Source organism: Sapajus apella, unplaced genomic scaffold (assembly GCF_009761245.1).
Source record: "Sapajus apella isolate SASKATOON/1434 unplaced genomic scaffold, GSC_monkey_1.0 scaffold9, whole genome shotgun sequence".
In the NCBI taxonomy this organism is placed as follows: domain Eukaryota; kingdom Metazoa; phylum Chordata; class Mammalia; order Primates; family Cebidae; genus Sapajus; species Sapajus apella.
This window is the reverse complement of record NW_022436949.1, coordinates 29,548,543-29,557,744: the sequence shown is the minus strand read 5'-3', so window position 1 is coordinate 29,557,744 and position 9,202 is coordinate 29,548,543. Positions and strand designations below refer to the sequence as shown.

Sequence of the window (9,202 nt, the reverse complement as noted above, 5' to 3'; positions counted from 1 at the left end):
CCTTCCTGTAAAAAAAGAGCAAATCCCCACAAAAAAAAAAAAAAAAAAAAAAAAAAAAGAAGTTTACCTCTTTAACCAAATGAATTCTATTCAAATAAGAGCATTCAAAACTGACACGCTAAGGTCACATTAAATCAGAAACAAAGTGTGGTATCTAATTTACTCACTAAGGAGATGAGACAAGCAGACGAATGGCAGAAAAAAAAATGAATTAATTGTTTTTTCTTATTTTTCAAAACAATAGCCACAACTCAATATAAAATAATTTTATAAGAGGGCAGGTTTAATGAAGATCAAAGAGCTCTGGATTAGTAGGGTTAATTATAGTTCCTAATTCAAAATTATTTTTAATCAAATAAGACAAAGTGGAACACATGTGATAAATAGTCTCAATATAATATAGTCTACTTATCTATTGGATTTTTTCTAACTATATTTCAGTCTGAATTAAACTTTATTGAATTAGGTCTTGATATAAACATCTTAATGCCTTTGATGTTTTATTTAGGTATGCAACTTTTTTAACTTGGTAGGCAATAACACACTTCCTCTTATGTTTTGCCCAACCAAGGAATTTGAAGTATTTTTTGACTCGAGTTTCATTATTCTATGTATTCAAATTGATTGATTAAAACTTCTGACTCTTAGCTCTCCACCAGTTTACTTATGTAAGTCCTTGTACAAGCATATTTCATATTTGTATTACCAAAATCCTTTTCTGCCAAAATCTCCCACTAAAAGCCCTTTAACAAATTGTGAATGCACACAATTATCTTCAGTGTCTATTAATTTCATTGCCCAAAGTCACAATCATTGAATAAATTTCTAAAATGACACTCCACACTATTTGATGATATGAATTCCTTGGACAGAGAAATGCATTGGTTGGCTTATTCTGATTTTGAAACAGGAGGATTCCCTGATTCTTCTTGCAGGGCGTGAGACAAGGGTATGGCTCGCTTGTTCAGCCTTTGCCACTGCTCAAACCTCTTGCAGGAGTGGGAGCGTGCAGACGGGTAGGTTTGGAGTCTGGGACAAGCGCTTTGGGATCCAGCCCCATAGTAATGTCTAGGAGTGGTGCCTGCAACTTCAGTGTTACAATGCTCTCTTAGTCTTGTCATTTGTAGATAGCTTTAAGTGTTAAGCAGCTCAATGAATGCTCTGCCTTTCTGCAAAGGCAGAGGGCTAGTGTTGACAGCTTTCTGTATCTTGAGCTCTTGCCCAGCATCCCAAAAAAATAGGGTCACACAGGGTCTTGAAGGATGAATGTGAGATTTTATTGCACGGTGGAGATGGGTCTCAATGGGATGGATGGGGAGCTAGAAGGTGGATGGAGTGGGAAGATGATCCTCCTGTGGAGCTGGGCAGTCCAGTGACTAAACTCCTCTCAGACTATCCCCAGCTGAACTCTTCTCAGTGTTCAGACATTCCCCCTCTTCTCTCTTTCTCTGCCATGTTTTCTGCCATTCATCTGCTTGTCTCATCTCCTCAACTGCTGGTCCGCTCTGGAGCCTGGAGTTCGAGGTTTATATGGGTACAAGTTAGGAGGCATGTAGGCCAAAAGGAAACTTTTTGGGCATGAAAATGTAATGCCTGTTCTCATTTAGGGCCGCAGCTATCCAGGTTGAGAGTGGGGCCTTTCCTGGGGAACTATCCTCTTCTATCAAGTGTTCCTGTCTCCTGTTCATATAAATTTGATAATTCAAACACCTTATTTTTAATAAAAAAAAGTCCACTAGGATATATTAAATTATCTTTAGATTACTTATTATTTGAGTTTTTACATTATATATTAAGTTCACAGTTACTTTTCATACATTGCATTATCAATAAGATCTATATTTACAGTCCCCCATGAGTTCTCTACTCTATACCACAAATATCTCCTTTCAATAGTTTGTATGAGCCTAACAATTACTTCCAATTAATAGTAATAAATACTATTTACAGCAATTACAGAAGAACAGTTATTGCATTAACAGATCGATTACAACAATGTAGTTCACTGAATCCATCATACCTACTTCCATTTGACCAGTTATTTAAGGTCAGATTCCAAATAGGTAAACACAAAAATCAATTGCAGCTGGAATCCATATAATATGTCTTTTATCCTTAAGAATTACTTTATTAATCCAGATTTAATGAGTAGATGAAAAAATGAATTCCTGAAGGATCTGGAACCTGAAACTTTGCAGTTGAGGTAAGGAGAAGTTTGAAGAGGAGGGAAATGTCTTGGTGATACCCACTTTCGTATTCATAGCTTATCTTACAGTATTGAGAAGGAGTAATTAGTGAAGAACAAAATCTAATTTTATAAATTACAAGAAGCCTTTCTCTCATACCTTCTTTTCCTATGTGCTAGGAAACTATACAATTTTTGCAACCTCCATCAATCCTGTTGGATATCCGTTGTTAATGTTTAGTACAAGGATGAATGGCAAAACAATTCAAAGGTGATTTTGGAAAAGAAGGTTATTCTTCAATTGTGCTGAGTGAAATGATAGAGGGTAGCAATATCAAAAAAGTATTTTTTTACTATTTGAGCTCGTTTCTATTCATTAATCTTGGTCAATAAAATTAAAAAAATCTATATTTGTACTGAAAATAAATGGTAAGCCTCAACATAAATCAGAAGGTGCAATATGGTAATATACTTATGTCATAAAATAGAAATAATTTGAAATGACTGAGAATTATGTGTACTCATGTATAGATTACTAGGCATATTTGTGAAAATAAAGCAATTTTCAAATTACTTTTGAATCATGCACAAATATTTTATCTTCATTTTGGAAGATTATATACAAACATCCACACATATATAGACACATATATATCTATATGTATAAATATTTATGAGTATATATAGCATTAAATGTTTCATATTACTTTATACTGTATGTGTGTATGTAGAAGTGCACGAACACACACACACACACACACACACACATTCTTTGAGCTAATTCATTAAAAAAGATAAAGGTTGATTGTTAAAAGCAGATTTTATTCTTAACTGTAATGTTTTATTATTCTAAAAGGTGAAATGTATTTGTTAATTATTAGTGTGTGAATGTAAAAATTAACCAAATTATTAACTAAGATTATATATATATAATGATTGAGGATTTATTAATACAGGATTGGTACCAAATCATTAGTAGTGTTATTTGAGGAAAGTGTATGATATAGTCTTTAAAAATATTTATCTTCTTCCTTCACACAACTCTTTAAAAAAAAAAAAGTTTTTTTTCTTTTTGAGAGAAGGTCTCTCTTTGTAATCCAGGCTGGAGTGCAGTGGAACAATCTCTGCTCATTGTAACCTCAGCCTCCCAGGTTGAAGCAATTTTGGTCCTCAGCCAAAAGAGTAGGTGAATTACAGTCCCATCCTACCACGCCTGGCTAATTTTTGTGTTTTTAGTAGAGCTGGGGTTTCACCATGTTGGCCAGGCTGCTCTTGAACTTCTGACCTCAAGTGATCAACTCATCCTCAAATTCTGGTGTGATCCACCATGCCTGGCCTCTTAAAAGTATTTAAACCACCATACAGTTTCAATTTTTCCTAAATATTAAAACTACCACTTCATCTTTTTTACGTTTTGAGTTAGTGAATTTACATTACAGTAATATTTTACATTTAAGTTACTGCAGTTTTTAAAGGTCATTAACACACTAATCTGTATTTAGATACAAATGGTCTTGAAACCACATTATAAAATAATAAAGCTGTTGTCAACATTTAGTGTTGACAACTAAGGCTGATAAGATCAGATATAGATACAAGTGTGTCCATACATTTAGTTGAAGAGAAATATGAAAGAGAAATAAGATGTAGTCAGCATGTTTAAAAACTATATATAAGTCCAAGTTGAATTTACCCAGGAAAAAAAACCTGGGTATTTTCTATAATTCCCCCTCACATCCAATTAATCAAGCTTTTCATCATTCTCCTAAATATTTCTCAAAAATCTGGATGTCTATTTATCCTTCCTTCAAATACACTCATTTCAGCTACCACAGTCATCCTATTTCCTAAATTTTACCCAATTCCTGTCCTGTTTTTCTCCTGTTGGTTTTCCACACTGCAGCTAAAGTAACGTTCCAAACAGTGATTTTCATTATTTCATTGTGTTGCTCAGTGTCTTTTAAAGTCCTGATAGTTTTCTTAGAATAAAGCCCAAAGAGTCTAACATTGCCCACAAGAGCATTTCAAACACAAATGCTGAATGATGCATCCTCATATTCTTTTTAAATTAAAATTAAATTAAATTAAATTAAATTAAATTTTTTTTCTTTTTAATTTAAATTTTGGGATACATTTGCAGAATGTACAGGTTTGTTACATAAATATACATGTGCCATGGTGCCCGTCATCAGGGTTTGAAGCCCCGCATGCATTAGGTATTTATTCTAATGCTATTCCTCTCCTTGCCCCCACCCTCTGACAGGCCCCAGTGTACGATGTTTCCTCTTCCTGTGTCCATGTGTTCTCATTGTTCAGCTCCCTTTTATGAGTGAGAACATGCAGTGCTCGGTTTTCAGTTCCTGTGTTAGTTTGCTGAGAATGATGGCCTCCAGCTTCATTCATGTCCCTGCAAAGGACAAGAACTCATTCTTTTTTATTGCTGCATAGGCGTAGGAAAAGACTTCACGACTAAAACACCAAAAGATATTGCAACAAAAGCCAAAATAGACAGATGGGATCTAATCAAACTAAAGAGCTTCTGCATACCAAAAGAAACTATCATCAAAGTGAACAGTTGTCCTAGGGAATGGGAGAAAATTTTTGCAATCTACGCATCAGACAAAGGTCTAATATCCAGGATCTACAAGGAACTTAAGCACATTTATAAGAAAAAAACCAGACAACCCCATCAAAACGTGGGCAAAGTATATGAACAGACACTTCTCAAAAGAAGACATTTATGTGGCCAGCAAGCATCCTTATATTTTTATGAATGATAAACACTCTGGCCATCCTGAGTCTTTTACTTCTTACTTAAATCTATGCGTTGTTCAACTTTGGCCCTTTGTGGATCTTGTCTTTTTACATTTTATCTTCACCTAAATAAGCCATAGTCTTCATTTGAGTCTGCTTTCCCAGAATAGTTTATGAGTTAGTTGGTGAGTTTTTGTTATCAAGTGTTCCTATGTCTTTATATATTTCTGTTATAACCTTTATCTCATTATTGACATATACTTTTTTTTATTCCCTATAATGCAAAAGTTATATCATGGTCACTATTATATTTCAGACATAATACACCATGACACGAAACAAGGGCTCAGTACTATAGCTTGGCAAAATAGATGCATTCAAAACGGATTAATTAACCAATCAATCAATCAAGTTATGGTAACAAGATGGCAAACCTTAAAAGGAAATAAGACTTCCTATCAATTACACATGCACAATCGCTTTCAATGAAGTAGTGAGTTTTATGCTATCTTTAGTGTCCAAACAATGGTAGCTGTCAAATTATGTGATTTTTTTTCTAGCCTACATTAATTTATTAGTATTTTGAATAACTTAAGAGTCAAACAAATTGTTTCTTTTCAATGGTGAATACCTTAATTGGTACTAAAAACATTATATATTTTATTGAGTATGATTATTTTCTTTGTTAAAATTTAACTCTAATGATTTCATTTCATTTTGTTAGTGTTTATATATATTATGGCTTTTTTTGTTTTGTATAATGATGTCAGAATTGGAATGAACCTTACATTTTAATATTATGTCAATTAACACATTTGAGCAAAATTAGATTCTTCCTTGGATAAAGTAATAGTAAAATGCAATGGCCAAAACCAAAAATAGCTGAGCAGGATAATATATAGATGAGGAAAAGTTTTTATTATAAGGTGAAAGAAGGGCATTAAAAGTAGCATCTGATGTTCAAATGTGTTTTATTGAACCTAAGAGGACCATTAATATTCCACCATTGTCCATATAAAATATTATGACATTGCAACATTTTATTTTTAAAAATTGAAGCATGTCTGTGGTACAATTTGATGCTTTGATACATATGTTGCGTAATGTAATGATCAAATCAGGGTATTAAGTATATGTTATGTTTCCTCATACGTGTTTCCTTTTTTATGGTAAAAAACATTCAAAATTCTCTCTTCCAGCTATTTTGTAATATACAATGCTTACTGTTATTGATCATCACCTGTTGTTGAAAAGGCACCAGATTTTACTTATCCCATCTAATTGTTTTGAATGACTTGGTACCAATTGACCAACCTCTCTCCACTATCGCTACCCTTCCCCCCTCCCCAGACTCCAGACCACTGTTCTAATATCTGCTTCTATGATATCAACCGTTTATCCTTTTTATAATTCCACATGATTAAAATAATTTGGTATTTGTTTTTCTGTATCTGGTTATTTCACATAACAGGATGCCCTATAGGTCCAACTATGTTGTTGTAAGTTGCAGAATTTTATTATTTTTAAATGTTGAATAGTATTCCATTGTGTTAAATATATTACGTTTTCTTTATACTTTTATAATTGTTGGACATGGGTTGATTTCATATCTTATATGTTGTAAATAGTACTACAGTAAACATATGAGTGCAGATATCTCTTTGACATACTGATTTTTTTTCCTTTTCCTTTTGGTTATATATCCAGTAGTAGATTGTTGGATCATATAGCAGTCCTCTCTGTAATTTGTATTAGGGATCTCTATGCTGCTTTTGATAGTTGAAGTGCTAATTTACTATCCCACCAACAGTGCGTAAGTGTCCTTCTTCCTCCATATCCTCACCAATACTTGCTTTCTTTCGTCTTTTGATAAATAGCCATTCTAACTGGAGTGAAGTGATATCTCATTGTGATTTTAATTTGCATTTCTCTGATCATAAGTGATGTTAAACATTTTTCCATTAACCTGTTGGCAATTTACATGTCTTCTTTTGAGAAATGTCTCTTTTGTCCACATCCTCACTCATGTCTGTTATTTTTTGACTTGTTAGTAACAGCCATTTTGACTGGAGTATAATGGTATCAGTGTGGTTTTAATTGAATTTTTCTGATGGCTATTAATATTGAACATTTTTTTCATATGCATTTTGGCCATTTGTATGCCTTCTTTTGAAAAATGTCTACTTGTGATTTTTGTGCATTTTTAATGATGATTTTTATTACTGTTGAATTGTTTTAGTTTCTTATAGATCCTGGAAACTAGTACTTTGTTGGACGCATAGTTTACAAGTATTTTCTCCCATTCTGTAGGTTATCTGTTTTCCACACTGATCATTTCTTTTGCTGTGCAGAAGCTTTTCAGTTTAGTTAAGTCTCATTTATCTGTTTTTGTTTTGTTTCATTTGCTTTTGAGGTCTTATTCATGAAATCTTTGCTTAGGCCAATGTCCAGGAGTCTATCTTAAAAATTTTTATAGCATTTTTATAATTCCAGGTGTAATATTTAAGTTTTTAACCCATAATGGGTTAATTTTTGTATATGGTGAGAGGCATGAGACCATTTTAATTCTTCTGCATATGGGTATGCAATTTTCTCAGCCCCACTTTTTAATAGGGTGTTCTTTCTCCAGAGATAATTTGATTTCCCCTTTTCCAATTTGGATGCCTTGTATTTCTTTCTCTTGCCTGATTACTGTGTCCAGGACTGCCAGTTGACTGGGAGTGGTGAAAGTGGCAGTGGTGAAAGTGGAATTCTTGTTTTGAATTCTTAGGGAGAATGCTTTTAACTTCTTCTCATTCAGGAGGCTGTTGGCCATGGGTTCGTTTTATGTGGCTTTCATTGTATTGAGATATTTTTCTTCTATGACTAGTTTGTTGAGGCTTTTCATCATGAAGGAATTCTAAATTTTATCAGATGCTGTTTCTGCATCTACTGAGGTGATCATCTGGATTCTGGTTTTTAATTCTGTTTATGTGGTGCATCACGTTTATTAATTTGTGTATGTGTTGAACCATCCTTGTATCGTTGAAATAAAATCCAGTTGACTGTGGTTTATTATCCTTTTGATGTGCTGTTAGATTTTTGTTCAATGTCAAACAGCTTGGGTTCAGAAAGCAGTTCTCTTTCCAAGTTGGGTAACTTGAAGCAAGTTATTTAATTCCTCCAAGTCTCAGTTTCTAATGAAGACAATAAAAGCTTCTAATTCAAATTCATAAGGTTTCCAGGAAGAATAATTTAGTCAATATATATAAAATTCAGGTAAATAAGAATTTAATTAATACATGTTAACATTGAAACTGAATTGCACTGAACATTAAGTTTATCCATTTGTCTTAACTAAAATTTCTGAACAAATAAATAACTCTTCTTCAACTGTATAAACATCTTAACTTGGAATTATGACACTGAAAATAATGTATTTTATTACAACTTCAGAATTATGACACTAGTTACACAAAGACAATTTCATATTTCTATGGAAATTTTTCTATTAAAGTCCATGGGCAAACGTTTAAAATATTTAAATTATCAACGTTATAGAAGTTAATTTAAAAATAACTATTACTGAAGTTTAAATTTTGAAGCAAAATAAAAGGTACATATTTATTCATTTTGCATCATTTCCGAAAAAATCACTTCTTTTTAATATTGTTTGCCACAAAAATTACTTTCATTGTACTTTCATTTTCAATAACTTCCTTTAAGTATAATTTATTTACCTAAAAAGGCATATTTAAGGTAATAACATTGACTTTCTGGAAAAATGTAATATGGCTGGCTTTTACATAATGAAATGTTTTAGAATGCTTTGGAAAAGACACCAGGATATTTTGGCAATTTAGCTACTGAACCAATTTACCCAAAATAATAGATTTGTTATTTCTGTAAATCAGACAGATGCTGCCTTAATTTTAAAATTTCACCAACAAATAATTAAATTCATGGAAGTTTTAAAAATACATACTTTAGACGTATAACTTCAAATAATGTTTAATAATACAGAGGATAAATTTGTGTACTGTTACTTTGTTTAAATCAATGTTTTAAATTGAGGTATAGCAAACATAAAAAAGAGCGCAAAATCTTATGTGAGAAGCTCAGTGAATTATCAAAAGGTTAATATAACTATGCAACCACCACATAAATTTAGAGAAAATAACATTAAGACTATACATATCTAATCACATTTTCTTAATATAACTATAATACTTAATTATACTTTTATGGACTCGTTTTCATTCTTTTGAACTTTATGTGACTGTA

The 9,202-nt window shown here is 32.4% G+C and overlaps 1 long non-coding RNA gene across 1 annotated transcript in view; it reads left to right on the top strand.

Annotated features, from left to right (window-relative positions):
* LOC116551218 overlaps window positions 1–7,650 on the top strand; it is a 21,585-nt gene extending 13,935 nt beyond the window's left edge. Inside the window, exon 3 of the long non-coding RNA XR_004268776.1 lies at window positions 7,569–7,650. This is a non-coding gene — a long non-coding RNA (uncharacterized LOC116551218). The remainder of the gene's footprint in view (window positions 1–7,568) is intronic.
* The last annotated feature ends 1,552 nt before the right edge of the window (window positions 7,651–9,202 follow it).